Source organism: Haliotis rufescens, unplaced genomic scaffold (assembly GCF_023055435.1).
Source record: "Haliotis rufescens isolate VD_foot unplaced genomic scaffold, xgHalRufe1.0.p SCAF_7, whole genome shotgun sequence".
NCBI classification, from domain to species: Eukaryota; Metazoa; Mollusca; class Gastropoda; order Lepetellida; family Haliotidae; genus Haliotis; species Haliotis rufescens.
In genome coordinates, this window is record NW_025964361.1 from 29,875,267 (window position 1) to 29,891,857 (window position 16,591).

General features: G+C 39.2%; 1 protein-coding gene across 9 annotated transcripts in view; it reads right to left on the reverse strand.

Annotated features, from left to right (window-relative positions):
- LOC124148126 (teneurin-m-like) overlaps positions 1-16,591 on the reverse strand; it is a 393,541-nt gene that overhangs the window by 226,214 nt on the left and 150,736 nt on the right. For all 9 annotated transcript variants that reach the window (XM_046519084.2, XM_046519082.2, XM_048387909.1 and 6 more), the window contains one exon: positions 11,850-11,914. The gene's annotated coding sequence lies outside the window, so the exon portion shown is untranslated. The remainder of the gene's footprint in view (positions 1-11,849; positions 11,915-16,591) is intronic.

Here is a 16,591-nt window from a genome sequence, read left to right on the forward strand (position 1 = left end):
TGATTCATGAGCATCTATCCACGCAATTGGGATCGATGACATGCATCAACCAAGTCAGCGAGCCTGACCACCCAATCCCGTTTGTCGACCCTTACGACAAGCATAGTCGCCTTTTACGGCAAGCATGGGTTGCTGAAGACCTATTCTACCCCGGATCTTCAGGGGTTTCTTTCAACTAAGAATGGGCTTAAAATATTGCACCCATGTGGGAATCAAACCTAGACCTTTGGTGTGACGAGTGAAGGCTTTAACCACAAGGCTATCCTACCAGGTACAAAACATACAATACAGCAGTATATAATTGTTTTCACAGTGTGTAAGACTAACCTATCTGTTTGCCTACATCTTCAGGGGTTGGATTATTCTGTTTGTCCCAACTCCAACCTTGGTTTTATTCCTCACACGGGTACTCTGTACACGAACTGTGATAAGGTGTGAATATTATTAACCACAACATAAACCTAACTCTCTCAAGATACGATTGACAAATACATTGCACTGATCAATATCCAATTTTTTACTGTCAATATTACACATTTTTTTTAAGTTTTCAAGATTATTTCATGTTAAACGATCAAAGAGAAAATATTGTGACAGAGAAAGCTGGAAATTAAATTTCAGGCACCCAGAGCTGTGTTGATGAAATTTGGTGAAACTTGATTTGGCCTTCTCCAGGAACTCGTCCCTGTTCATCTGTCCTCCTCCTAAGACTGCCATCCGCAGCAACAAACTCAAGATTGTCACCTATCACATCCCTTTGGTAAAACCACATTACCCTGAGTTTGGGTTATCATAAGATATCCTACAAATTAAGTAACACACAGCAGCAAGAGCAACATGTTCATCAGCCTGTCACGTCTCCGAGTCCATCAACTTCTCGTGATAGGGAATCGTGGGTAATCTGCCATTAGCTGGGGATGGCCAATGTCTGGAGGTAGATGGGTATACGGAACTGTCACGGTTAATCGTAGGTTGGAGATTTTTATGAGCTGCTGTGTAGGTAGTTTGATAATTTAGTCTCAGGACCTGCCACTTATTGTGTCCTGGATACAATGTAATTACCCCATGTGGATATTGGAGAAGTTAAGTGAGGCGTCTATGGTTACCACAGCAGAAGCAGTGGTTGGTTTGGCCGCTGTAGGGCTGTTGCGCTGTGCACTAGGTGTTGTTACTGCCGCTGTGCGCTGTGTCACAGTCACGAGAAAAGCCTTCACTTGATGATTGAAACAAGGCCAACGCGAAGCAAAGCAACAACTAAGAGAAAGCTATCTCACTGATTCATTTCTCATCAACAGTGAAAGCATACAGAAGATGGCTGAAGAACATATAAATTTCACACCATTCCAATATGTTTTTCCCTCTTTCACAGATGAGTTCGCTCTTAAAATAATCATTATCTTATTTTCTTTTTCAAATATTGTTTGAAAGTATGTTTATTTTCATAACCATGGGTAGGTGTTTTTTTTCTAATTCTTTTAATTTCAGCTTGTATTAGAAAATAAGCACACAAGTATATCAAGTTGTTTCTTTACTTTCTCTCTCTTTTATATACTCCATTAAATCATCCCTGACCTTTTTGCCCACCTTCATCTTGGCAAAGCCTAACAAGCAGTAAAACGAGAAACATATTAATCCCCCTAATAATAATTTATGATGGATTTATATTGCATGTACCAGCTAATCATTCAAGAGTAACATCTTCTCTCCCACATCGAACATTACCCGGCTGCAGACAGTCTCCTTAAAATAGCAGCTAGTAGCTACTAAGAAAAGGTTTTCACTCAATAATGTATACAAATACGCTTTGGCATCAAAACCACCCCGAGAACACCATTACTTTCAACATTTACTTCCAGACGAACTACATATGTAGAGTTATCTGGCCAAATACCATGAACTTCCATACAAGGAAAACACATTCAACAAAGACATAGCAATGAAACTACCAACCTTCAGTTTTAAATTAATGATGAGGATATATACTGGGTAGATGCAGGACGTTTGATAAACTGCTCCCACGTCCGCACATAATGGCTACAAAATGATCCCACAACGAGTGAGCTTCCTATAATCTCATCCCAGGATTGCGGAATCTGTCTATTATCGTATGGTGTAAAAACTACAAAATGCTCTCCCAAAATGCTCCCAAGGGAGATAATTACCATCACATGCCAAAATGAAGTGACCTCTAGAAATAAGATTACAATAACTAGATTACGTCAGCCGATAGTTTTTCCACATTTAGCTTGTTCGTTGCGTATGCTCATTAAGTCATTTGGTGCAAGTACTTTGTCTCCCACATTTTATTCCAAAATGCACTTAATTCTTATAAAATGGTAATAAGTTATTCATATATCACTATTAAGTTTTTGTTTCCAAATATGTGAAAACACTTCCCATTTTCCATATTGGGTGAATGTTAGTACAGGGGGCGTATCAATAGTTAACTGAAAAATAATTCAACAATATTGTCATTTTTAAATCTTTAATTGACAGGCTCACATAAATTACCAGACAATTAAATGCTTTTGGCTTTTTGATGGATATAATAATTCATTATTTGAACATAAATTGTGGAAATATTTATGACATGATCCCTTAATATATGAATGGAAATCAATAGAAGACCTTCATTTACTGCTAGCTTTATTATTTCTAAATGAAGCTGGGGAACATGATCTTCAGAAACACTTAGTGTAATCCGACACTGGTAATTTATAACGATAAAAGCTAGACAGCTAAACAGCTGTTTGTGCTGACAGAAATAACCAGGATAAAAAACAATTAGACATTAAATATCAATGATCAATCCACATAGATTATGACTGTTGTCACACACCTGTCTCCTGAATAACCTATCCATCATTCAAGTCATAAAAGGTAAACAATAACACTGTAACTTAATTAATGAAAGCACTAAAACGTCAAAATACATCAACACCTTTGAATATCTAATCAGAACAACAAGGGACACTTTCACACATTGAATAGTCTTACTCATTTAGTGCCCATGGAGGAATTTTACAACTTATATGTCGTCTGCCTCCCAGACCCTTGAGAATAAATTTGAAAAGGAGTCCAACATGTGGAATGATTGAGCAAGTTAATTAAGTTATTATCTGGGCTCATTTTGGATTGTATTATTTCATATTGTCGATAGATATTTCTAAATAAGAGAGAGTGAGTATGGTTTCACGCCACTTATAACAATATGCCAGCAATATCACGGCGGGGGACACTAGAAATGGGCTTCACACATTGTACCCACGTCGGGAATCAAACCCGGGTCTTCGGCGTGACAAGCAACGCTTTAACCACTAGGCTACCTGACCGCCCCTCTAAACAAGATAACTCTAGTTCTGGGACTAAATGTCAGTCTATCTTATCTGTAGAAACATTTGACTTTTGTTTGAGACCACATACTTCTTCCTAATTCAGCTCATCTAAAAATATTTAAGTGAGTGAGTGAGTGAGTTGGTTTTAACGCCGCTTTTAACAGTATTCCAGTTATATCGCGGCGTGGCAGCTTAATGTGGGAGGAAAGCCCGAAGTGATGCAGGTCTCAGACGTTTACCACTTCAGTGAAACCCACGAGCACGGGTATGGTGCTGACAAACGTAGAAACATAATCGGGGCGAACCGAGATTCGAACCCACAATCAGAGGTTTCTGGCGTGCCCAAGGGACGCAACTCTGCACAGCGAAACACGGCGCCTTAGACGACTGGGCCACCCGTGCCCCCCAAAAATATTTAAGAAGAAAAACATACATTGGTACTGAGGGCTGGTTGGTTGCCACATTTAGCAATATTCCAGCAACATCCCGGCATGGCCCGGGACACCAGAAATGGACTTCACACATTCTACACAGTTTGATTTGTGGGAAAACAGTATTTCATTTTAATATTTTATATGCAAATCAATATCTTTATGAATGCCAGTATCTGTAAAGTTGTTTACATTCCAAACAAGTCTACACTGAAGAGATGGTCTTTTCAGACATAACCTTAGAGTTGTTTTAACAAAACAAGTCTTCTTTGGATGAAGAGTGACACAGGAAGGAGGTGGCTGTGTGGAGAAGCAGAAGCAGCCAGGTGCTTGTGATGAAGGAGTTATTTGAATTTATTAATCTTCATCAATCGTATCCAATGTTCACCAATTTACTGGTTGACATGCCACAAGTCGGTGTAATGAAGAGCATGTCTACACATGGAGGCCATTACACAGTTTGTGTTTCATGCTAGTTTTGTACGACACACCAGACATTTTTCAATCAAGACAGGGAAAAGACTCATGTTGGCTTGAGTGTAAAAGATTGCAGACGAAGAGGAGCGATTACAAAAATGTTTATTTATCTAACAGGGCTCAATTTTTATATAAAACATGCACTCGTGCAACCTATTGTTGAGAAATGCAACCTAATATTTATGTCTACATGCACCAAGTGCATTAGTCTGTTATACAGATCCTGAAACAAATATATCCAATACAGCCCATGCAAGTCTATAATGTTTGGCAAGTCTAGATCACTGCTGTGTCAGGAAGAAAGTCTCTGGGCTCCTTATTATTATATTTTATAACTATAAGTTAACAACTGTTTTTTCTGTAAAATATGTTCATTTCAGAGAAAAGATGTTAGTCTTGTTAGTATGAGAACCGATTTTAGTCTACAAGTGCATGTAAAAAGAATTCCAATCTTTGTCTGACCAACCCTTACTTGTCCAATCTTTGAACACACTCAGTACCTCCAAGCTTTATTCACCACACTACATCACTAATTGCTGTGTTAGGTGTAATCCACGACACCTTCATCAGAGATCTGAGACTGTACTTATTTAGTCTAGTTTATGCATCTATGATTCAACTTTGATAAATCTATGGGACCAGGGTGCAACCTGGTTTAGTCTGGTGCAGCTAGGTTTGCATATCAACAAGCACCTGGTGCAAGTACCGTATTTTCTTGAGTATAGTGCGCACCCAAGTATAATCCGCATCCCCCTCAAGCAGATACAGTATTTTGGAAAAAAAAAGTTTTCGATTATTACGCACAGAAAAGAATTACCCTGTACCTCTTCAGCGAATTCCGGAAAACGAACGGCTGATAGGAAACTTTGTCAGTACAAATTTGAGATACAAAAATCACCAGACATGTTGATTTACCGTTGAAATTATATTTTTTTGTTCTGCTATGCATTGTTTTACATCCAGGGATTAAGATTACCTTGTGTATTTTCTCATAAACTAAGCCGGAAACAGCAATCAGCTGTACACACGTTTTCTTGGAATCTACCGGTGATTTGGTTAAAACTTACATAATGATATAACTATAAAGAATTTTGATGCTAGGATTGGAAAAAAATTGTATCTGAAACCATTTTTTTTTTTCGGGAATAATATATCCCATTATCTTGTTATTTTAGTTGCAGCTTTTACGAAATATATTTAAAATAATAATAAACCTAAGTGTAGAACTTCAGTGCAGCTGATCGCTATTGCCAGTTTTTTTATGGTTGTTAAAAATGGTGAGTTGTGCGATCTTCCAATTGCTTCACACACGATTTCGCCGAAATTAATTAAAACAATATTAAAAGGAATTTTGAATAAAATAAGCACTTGACAACCAATTGACTGCAGTTTGAGATCGGGAAGACCAATAATGCATCTCTCTGCTTTCAAGCCTCAAGTGAATGTTTGTCTGGGGGAAGGTTAGACTAACATATAGTTTATGAAATCTTTAATTACTCAATACATTACAGTGACAAACATGATATCCTATGAATTCCCTTTGTTGACATGCACCCAGGTTTTTCAGGTGATCAATTGACTTGCCTTTGCATGTGTTTGTTAAGGGATACGCTCACCTAGTACATATGGTATCATCACTATTTAATAATGATTAATAAACACAGGCTTATGATGTAATCGGAATCGTACAATGGACTCTGTATTTAGCAGAGATTCTTATGTTTATGGAAAGGGTTTGTCCCTATTATTTCCTCTAAAAAAACTGTATTCTCTGATGTTAAGATTTGTTTTGGTTTAATAAAATATATATATCATTGTATATTCCAAGTGATGGTGTAGAACTGGGGTAGCTAGACATCCTGTCTTGAGACTGGCGTGGCAGGATGGAGAACCTAGCCAACAGAACACAATATAGAGCTGCAGTAGAGATAAGTCAACACTGTCGCATCATCTGGATGTCTTCAGTACCATTAACTCTGGCTACTGGCACTTACCATTGGTGCTAACTATTGGCACTATTCCTGCCACTTGTTTTGACAGCACCCCCTTCACCCTGCGGTCATTATCTGGGGGTTATCTCAAACACGACCAAGCTGTTTATGATCTTATCCTCCCTGGCATTCCAGCCTGGAACATTCCTGGTCCATGAGAAACAACTTGCAGAGGTGGGACACAGTAAGACAATTTACCCTCTCTCATCTTATTGGCATTTGAGTGTTTGTTTGACCAGCTTCGGTAATATCAGTTTCAGGGTTACCAATTGACAAAAGTCTTTTACGAAAAATTTGAAAATTATAATAATTTACTCCCACTAACAATATCTTAAACTCTCTCAATTACACTGACCGTAGTTCCCCTCCATGTCAGTAATCCAGACATCATCATGTAAACCAGAAACATAGTAACCTTTCCTTATTCCTTACTGCTTATAATAAAGGCCATATAGACTTTTGAGACAGCCCCTCTCTAGAACACAGATGGAATCAGAATGACCAGCCCGGGAGCAGTGGTCAGTCCCAGATGCCGACCTAGACAAACATTGACCTCAAACCAGGGGCAGAATCTCAGAGCGCTTTACCAAAAACAGAGGAATCAAAAACATGATTTTATCATTGCAGAGATAAGCCCTGGAGTCTGTACCCACTATCTCCAAATCTAACCTTTGTCCCTTGAGTGTTCAGCTTTAATTGGAAACTGGATATAAGTTTCATGCTGCTTTCCTGACAACTATCCCCTGATCACCGATTTGAGAATACCAGCTTGAAATCGGGAATATTGTGGTGTGGTCCCCCTCGATCAGATATTTCATGACCTGTCAAAAGTTCCTTAGCCTGTATTCAAACACTGGATCAAATTTTTGGAAAGTCTCTTGAATCTGTTTCCTTAATGAGGGTCCTGACATTAACTTTAAAAGCGTTAAATCTGACAGCATTGTTTTCTTTCACACACTTTCAAATCAGAAAGATAAAACTGTTAAGCATCAGTAGAGATGCCTGATTAGGTTTTTGGACAATCAAATACTTTCCTATTGGAGGGATCGGTAAGAACTTTACAGGAAGAAGGACATTACGAAGGTATAATAAATTCTGAGAATCCCATCTTCTGTGTCCATTTCATGTCAGCTATACAAAATGGCAATGTAGTGAAGTGAGTCTGACCATAAAATTCTTCAGAATGTGTCAGTTTTAATCCCTTTTAGGGCATTTTTCAGACATGAATGGTTGGTTTGCATTGTGAATATTTAACCAAATCAATTCCACTTCACTGATGGACCCTTCATTTCATCAAAGATAGATAATCGTTGATTCTTTATGTCCCCAAACTATTACACCATGACCTCTCCAGACTATATGGAGCCATACGTTTCTATTGGGAAAATTTACAGGTCACTGAGAAGTTATGTCCCTTGAATGACTTAGTGGATGAGAGTTAACCCCCTTACATAAAAATAGAATTTGATCATTTATGCATTTCTTTAAAATGTATAGGCTACAACAAATGAGCTGATTTCACCAAAGCACTTTGAATACATTCTACATGAACTCATTGTTATTACTTGAAACCTGCCAATTTTCTAACACCACTGTCCAAATTTTATCCAAATATGAAACTCATTAAAACCCGAGTCAGTGAGTTAGCATCAATCATAGAAGTTAGACAGTATATTGACAACAATATCATAAAACTCATCCACTGCACTTTTCTGTCTATTTCACTCTTCACATACGTCTACGTACAAATGAACTCATGGAGAACCAATGAGGATTTCTGGGTGGTATGATGGAGAAATTGACATGTCAATTGTAGAGTTGTATATCACACTGAGGTATAGTCCTCTCTTTTTATTACAAAATCCAAAAACGAAGGTCGTATAAGTGTCGACATCAACGAGTTGTCGTGGACATAGTCTCTGAGCCTAGTCTCACTTATCGAGAGGAAATAACCAATAAACGGTAAGGCCCCTGCACCAAGAGCTGTAATTGCTTCTCCAAGTCTGTAATGTCATCAGAGTACAGTCGTTGCAATTCAACATTATTAGATTTAACTCATCTTAGACAATTTGGCAGTGTCCTTATCACACAAAGATTAACTTATCAAGATACACATCAAATTTATGTTATCAATTGTACTACAATTAATTGAATTGTAAGAAAGAAATTGAATTTCATCCCATTTTTTATTTTACCCCTGCCGAAGTCACGACTGTGTTTATAGCTTTTGATTCAGTTACATCTAGCCGAATCATAAATACTCGTGCGAGTACAATACAAATGTTTACAACAACAGCCCATAAAATGAATTATTTACCAATAAAAACAGCCCTTGTCTTTTAAAATCACCATGGCAAAAATTCAAACTTTTCAATTTGCACTGAAAACACATTGAGAAATTGAACATTACTTTGAAACCACTTAATGCTTCCCTTTTGCCTACTGCCCCATATTGTGATTAAAACAGATTGAGGAATCCTTTTCCCAAATCAAATCAAATAAAAAAACAGCAGAATATAATGCATATCACTCATTTTCCATGTGAATAACAATTTTGTCCAAAACAGAAAATCTTGAAATTTATTACACCTCCGAAATACAAATCATTTCACCATAATGCAAAACCTATGTTTTTCATACCTTAAATTAAAATTACTGATCTGAAACCAACGCTGCCTGAGATTTTTGACAAAAAAGGTTTACTTGAGAAATCAATATTAGAGTCTGTGTCCCCAGCTGATCAGCTTAGCTCAGATATCATATGATATCACTGCTGACTGTAAGTAAATACCCTACCTGTGGATGGAGTCATCATCATTCTAGATTCAGAAGGAGATCATGTTATCTAATTGGAATGTCCAAGATGGCAACTCGTACAACTGGGTCCAGCAATTTGTTATTTTGTGAAGACATTAGCTCGGAAAAGATGAGTGAATTAATCTTGAATCTGTCTGCCTGCTCTACCTATCAATACCGGCCAATAAAATCCAATTTCCTGCGACCATCTTTGCTAATGTTGCAGCGCCACGGCCACAGTACCTAGTCCATGATGGGCAACTGTACACTAGTAAATCAGCAGCTTAATGGCTTCCTGGCAGGCTGACCAGCATATATTGAGAGCAAGGCTTGCAGACTTGCACAAGCCGTTTGCAGATCACCAATAAACACATAACGAAAGCTGTGATCATTACCAGTGTGATTTACACTTGGCTGATGGTGAGATCTACACTTAGGTTATTGGTGGAGGATAATAAAGCTGAGGCGCCAATGGCGAAGGGATCACTCGGGGACTAAATCGTCTGAGAAAGTTGCATGAAGTAAGTGGTGCTCTTTCTAAACATTGCGAGATCAAAGATTTTTATGTCCCTGCGTCTCATATGAGAAGGTCCTCCAATGTGAGAAATGTTTTCTCACGCGTGTGAGATTGGCGTACATCAGGACCAGAGTGTGTGCTGTCATACCGGCAAGTTTCAAGACCTGATGGGGATCAGGCACAAACACCATACATCACTTTCCACACTATCAAAGTGGCCAAATTGGAGGAAATTGATGTTTAGACATCACTAAAAACAGTCCCATGATGCATCTGTGTCCTTTCTACATCCAACTGTCTGCCGACTTAATCCAAAAAATATCTACACAATTGACCAAAAACATCTATCGCTTTGGCAGCCAAATTCAAAGAATTCAATCAAGTCTAATGAAATTGATTATCTGAACAATACAGGCGATACGCTGAGAACAGGCCTCGTAAAAAGTTGCCAGTAATTGTGCGTCTATCGTAAGTCTCATCTCCGTTACATGTCTGTGTAGTTACAGCGAGCCAGCTACGTGGGAAATAATGACGTATCATAGATTACCACGCTTAGTTGCCAATTGCTTCAAAATTTACCCTCATTCAAGTTGGATGAACCTGCAAATCCACCACATAAAGGTACTGTAGATGTGGAACAGGTATTACAACTCATCAGACAAGAAGGTACTGTCATTATCACATCATCATTAGAGTGAGTGAGTTGTAACACCGCTTTTAACAGTATTCCAGTTATATCGCTGTGTGGCAGGTTAATGTGGGAGGAAAGCCCGAAGTGATGCAGGTCTCAAACATTTACCACTTCGGTGAAACCCATAAGGACAGGTATTGTGCTAACAAACCTAGAAACATAATCGGGGCGAACCGGGATTTGAACCCATTATTATAGGTTTCTGGCATGCCCAAAGTACACAACTCTGCACAGCGAATCGTGGCACCTTAGATGACTGGGCCACCCGTGCTCCCCATCATCATTAGAGTCAGCTTGGTCAACATGAAACAGTGCAAGTGTGTGCATGTTGTTTTTTGCTGATTCATCACTATTCATCACCCATGGTGTCCAGTGAATAATTGAGTTGGGGACATGCAGCCAGATGTTGAGAGCAGGCCACTGGAGACACACGATCAGTAAGGTGACACTCCTGTATCCTAATGTTTACAGGCTGCAACTCTGGTTACAGAGTAGCTGGATGGGTGACAGTATTCTGCAGCTTGACGCCTGAGAGTTTCTTGGGTTTCTTCCCCCCCACACTGAAGCACATGTAACACAAGTGGCATTTCCTTGGGCAAGTGACTTTGTTAGAAATTTGCTTCTTTTCACCCAGGAGTGAATGGGTACCTGACTGTAAGTGAGAGTGAGTGAGTTGTAACACCGCTTTTAACAGTATTCCAGTTATATCGCGGCGTGTCAGCTTAATGTGGGAGGAAAGCAGGAAGTGATGCAGGTCTCAGACGTTTACCACTTCGGTGAAACCCACAAGCACGGGTATGGTGCTGACAACCTTAATAATCGGGGCGAACCGGGATTCGAACCCACAATCATAGGTTTCTGGCGTGCCCAAGGGATGCAACTCTGCACTTCAAAATAGTGAGTGAATGAGTAAGGTTTGCTCAATGCCACTTTGAAAATTATTCCAGTGACAGGTGCCCTGTGTGAATGCACGGTTCAATCAACTGATCATACCACTATGACTACTTTAACAACAATCCCTTGTAAAACTACACTGACTGTCACTGACAGCACCATGTGTGGCCACTATATTTTCCCACCAGTTCTCATTAAATAACATAAAGCTCAGGCTAAACCATTCAAAAAGTGTGTAATCATACCGTCATTAGTCCTTGACAAAAACAGAATGTTTAGTGTCAAATTTGTATTTGTTTTGCAATGTTTTTGAACACAGAACTTTTCAGTGATCATGCGTGAGACCTTAAGGAAAGATCGATGCAAAAAAATCAATCTGACCCAGTTTCAGTTAAACATGACATTCCATGTGTACACCATTACATGGACCAAATACACCCTGAAAACAGTGAAATATATTAATATAGTCATACTGCATTCATCAGAATCAAAATATACATGAGGGTGCTGAGGTATACAAATTTGTAAAATATCATCAAAAGTCCAAATGTCCAAAATATATTTCCAATGACAAATATTACCTAGGATGATCAAGATCATGTAAAAATATCCACTAAAATATATATATTAAAATATGATTTGATTATATAATATTTTATTTCACAAATTGCTTTGTTTCCCTCAGCACACGTGTGTGATGCCTCACGGATGTCTTACCATATAAGAGTTGACTGTAGGATGCCAATGCCGCAGCTATTACTTCCACTCACAGCTAGGGGGCGCTGAAATAAACGAGACTGGTGTCAATAGCATGTAAAGACCTCAGATTAATTCTTATCAATTATTACATTAAATTTTCACCTTTCAATTTAAAATCTTAACCGGAGGATCAATGCAGCCTAATTCCCCAAGATTTCTTTGGGTATGACTCACACCGACCGTGTTTTGATTTAATCCGTCGACAGTGTCAACTCGGAAGACTTCTTTACAATGTAACTAGTCAATAATGCAATTACACTGTTTTTCAAGACTGAATTTGTTGAGACGATTATAACCAAGGATTCAATAAACATAATCAACGACGACTTTTATTAAGTTTGGCTTGCGACACCGTATCAATAAGTTTCTGATGGCCTGTGTTAAATAGCAATTATGAATGTCTGACGACAAAGGGCAGCCAATCAAAATAATAAAGTGTATTCATAATTCTTGTGTTTGCTGTGGGAGAAGTAGCACGGTGCTATGACGGAGGTACATTATCTCATATGTGTGCGCACCATGTCAACACGTCCGCCACCACCTGACTTCCACAACATCAATATCACTAGGACCATTCTTATGCAAATGAAGCAACTATTTTCAATGAAAACTAACCTCTACTGGTATGCATGGCCAAATACTCTTTCATCCTTGTGGATTAAATATTATTTCTTGAATTATTATTTTTGAACCATCTTTTATACTTTCATGGCGATCAATTATTATATAGTTATTGACTGAAAAGTGCAATAAATGAATGAGTATGGTTTTACGCCGCTTTTAGCAATATTCCAGCAATATCACGGCAGGGAACACCAGAAATGGGCTTCACATGAACCATAAATGATTATATTTCTGGTGGTTCAAGGACACTGGAAATATTTACATTTCGGTCAGAAACTGGGATCAGCCATACTGGGCTCAAATGAATTGGGACCAGGTGAATAACGAACCATGACTTTAGGGCCAGGGGACACCACTGAGGTCCCAGGCAGAAGAACACAGACGAGGGGCCATTGTGATAAACAAAATACCAATTTGGTCAGATTTTGTGAATTGCATGAGATAATGGACCTACTCGAACAGTGTTCATGACAAAGGTTATTCAAGGCAAATCATCACCATTGTGACCCCCAATCTCCATTTAAGTGTAAGTTTCGGGAACATAATCTGTCCCAATCCCCAAGTGAAGGCCACAAAGAGATAACACTTCAACTCAAGCAATGTAATGAGTGAGTGAGTGAGTGAGTGAGTGAGTGAGTGAGTGAGTGAGTGAGTATGGTTTTAGCAATAATTTCCAGCAATATCGCTGCAGGGGACATCAGAAATGGGCTTCACACATTGTGCCCATGTGGGGAATCGAACCCGGGTCTCTAGCTTGACAAGTCGACGCTTTCACCACTAGGCTATCCCATCGCCCCCAATGTAAAAACAATGTGACAACAATGTGACAACAATGTGACAACAATGTAATTAAATGTAAAAAGTGTAATAAACCCTGTTCTGGGAACATGGTGTCACACAAGTACTTGGTTCAGTAATGATATCGTCTTGATAAGTCGGCAACACTGCTGAAGCAACAGTTCCAATCAATGGGATGCGAGTTCAACTACTGATAGCAAGTCTTCGGGAACACTCGGAATCAACATGGAAGGCTCATCTGCCAGATCCATTGTCTTGTATGAGTGAGTGAATGTGAAGCCAGATCCATTGTCTTGTATGAGTGAGTGAATGTGAAGCCAGATCCATTGTCTTGTATGAGTGAGTGAATGTGAAGCCAGATCCATTGTCTTGTATGAGTGAGTGAATGTGAAGCCAGATCCATTGTCTTGTATGAGTGAGTGAATGTGAAGCCAGATCCATTGTCTTGTATGAGTGAGTGAATGTGAAGCCAGATCCATTGTCTTGTATGAGTGAGTGAATGTGAAGCCAGATCCATTGTCTTGTACGAGTGAGTGAATGTGAAGCCAGATCCATTGTCATGTATGAGTGAGTGAATGTGAAGCCAGATCCATTGTCTTGTATGAGTAAGTGTGAAGCCAGATTCATTGTCATGTACGAGTGAGTGAATGTGAAGCCAGATTCATTGTCATGTATGAGTGAGTGAATGTGAGGCCAGATCCATTGTCATGTACGAGTGAGTGAATGTAAAGCCAGATCCATTGTCATGTATGAGTGAGTGAATGTGAAGCCAGATCCATTGTCATGTATGAGTGAGTGAATGTGAAGCCAGATCCATTGTCATGTATGAGTGAGTGAATGTGAAGCCAGATCCATTGTCTTGAATGAGTGAGTGAATGTGAAGCCAGATCCATTGTCTTGAATGAGTGAGTGAATGTGAAGCCAGATCCATTGTCTTGTATGAGTGAGTGAATGTGAAGCCAGATCCATTGTCATGTATGAGTGAGTGAATGTGAAGCCAGATCCATTGTCTTGTATGAGTGAGTGAATGTGAAGCCAGATCCATTGTCTTGTATGAGTGAGTGAATGTGAAGCCAGATCCATTGTCATGTATGAGTGAGTGAATGTGAAGCCAGATCCATTGTCTTGTATGAGTGAGTGAATGTGAAGCCAGATCCATTGTCATGTATGAGTGAGTGAATGTTGTTCACATAGCAATATCCCTCTAAATCACATCTCTGCATACAGCCCGACTAGAGACTAAGCAATGATCTACAAAAGGAGCAATGACATACAAACAGACAAGCCATTGAGTGACCACCAGACCACTTCAGACAGCTCTTACAGACAAGCAAAGGGTACTGATGACCTATTCCCTCTCAGGATAAATACATTTTATGTTTGGCATCCTTCTACCATTCCATAGCAGCCTGGAACTGGAAGGAGAATGATACTGAAGCAGCTGACACATTACGCAGCCTTGTAGACAGTCTTAGCATCCTTCAGGACACCCAGCCAAGCTTGTGTAAGTTGTCTATGAGGCATGAGTTGTCTCCCCTGGTGGTCAGCCGTCTAAGCACTCTCCTTCACTCTCACCACGGCTGACTCGGTGAAATGATCCTTGTTTAAGATGCGTTTTATGACTTAGAGGCATTGGGCCCTCATCAGTCTACACTTCTCATGGTCTCACCGACTGACAAATAATTATTGCCAGGTCAGCAATTATCCAAATATTTTTGTTCAAAACACATCTCAGAATCCAGAGATAGTAAGCAAGAGATACGAATACAAGAAAAACAGTATTTTCCACTAGGGCCACGTTGCAATGCATAAAGGATGAACAGTTTCACCAGTCATTCTCAGCCATCCTTTGACTGATTCTCCACAGCAGTGAGTGAGTGAGTGAGTGAGTGAGTGAGTGAGTGAGTGAGTGTGAGTGAGTGAGTGAGTGGATGTGGCATAGTGCAGGAATCTGACTGAAGATAGAAACATGTTACAAAACATCATAATAAAAAGACAGAATGATGACTTCAGACAGACAGACAGACAGACAGACAGACAGACACACACACACATAGAGTTTTATAGTGAATGTGAGTGAGTGACATGGGTTTTCACTGCAGAAAATCCCATAGTGGGACAAAAAGAATGGTTAGAGTGTAACCAGGTTCAAACTGGACACCGAAAAGAGCAGGTGATCCCGTAGTAAAGTCAAACTCATGTATTCGGTTAGATGAGCAAACACTTTACCCTCAAGGCCAGCTTAAGGATGCTTTGATAGTTTAGAAAAGGCAGTTCAAGTGTCAAGGGAAACCTATTCCCAACACCACTGCACTCCACAAACGTATAGACCCATAATTTACTCCCCACTCCCCGAGTTCATGCTTCTGTTTGTAAGCAGACCCACCCCAATGAATACAGATCTACTTAACTCTCAGCGTAACCAAATCAGATGTAGCCAGATATGAGAGACTGTAACCTCAGGACTCAGGTAATGAACGTTATTGTTCATGTAAATATCCAATATCTCATATAACATCCCAGCTTGAATGTCTCCAGAGGCTGGACATATCCTACAACTCAAACATACCGACCAAGGGGAGTTTATTTGGGACATGGGACTTCCAGTTTCACTAATACATTAAATCAGGTCCCTCGCTTTACACACTGAATGCTAACAACATATAAATCTAGTCAAATTCTATTCTCGGATACTGGAGTCTCAGTGAAAGATAGATCCGACGAGCGAGTCATCAAATTCCAGCTACCATTTCTTGCAGATCAATACGAGCAATGGCCGCCTTAATGTTGCGTTGAGCAGAAATCTACGTGTGTATCTGATTCAGATTCCACTTGATTGGATTTTGAATTTTAATCTTGGATCATTTTCTTCCTCTAAATATAAATCTCATCCTGACCTGAATCACTCTTAAATACGAGGACCTGCACCATCTAAACCTATACACAGTGTAATTCTATCCTGAAACTTATAAGATACATCAGAGAGACATTTTTGTCTTTGATATTTCTGTTTCTCCTATATTATTCATTTTCTTATCATTAGGCCAATCTCTTCTGTTTCAAAGACATTTGATCTTGAATCAATTCATAGATGTTGCATTAACTTCATAAATGTTGAATCTGCTTTGCCAATACTGAATTAAGGTCATAGACCTTGCATCAATATCATAGAATTCTGAATTAACTTCATAGCTCTGGAATTGGCTTCATAGACACTGAATTAGAGTAATGCATCTTGAATCAGCTTCATATCTCCTAAATCAATTTCACTTGAATCA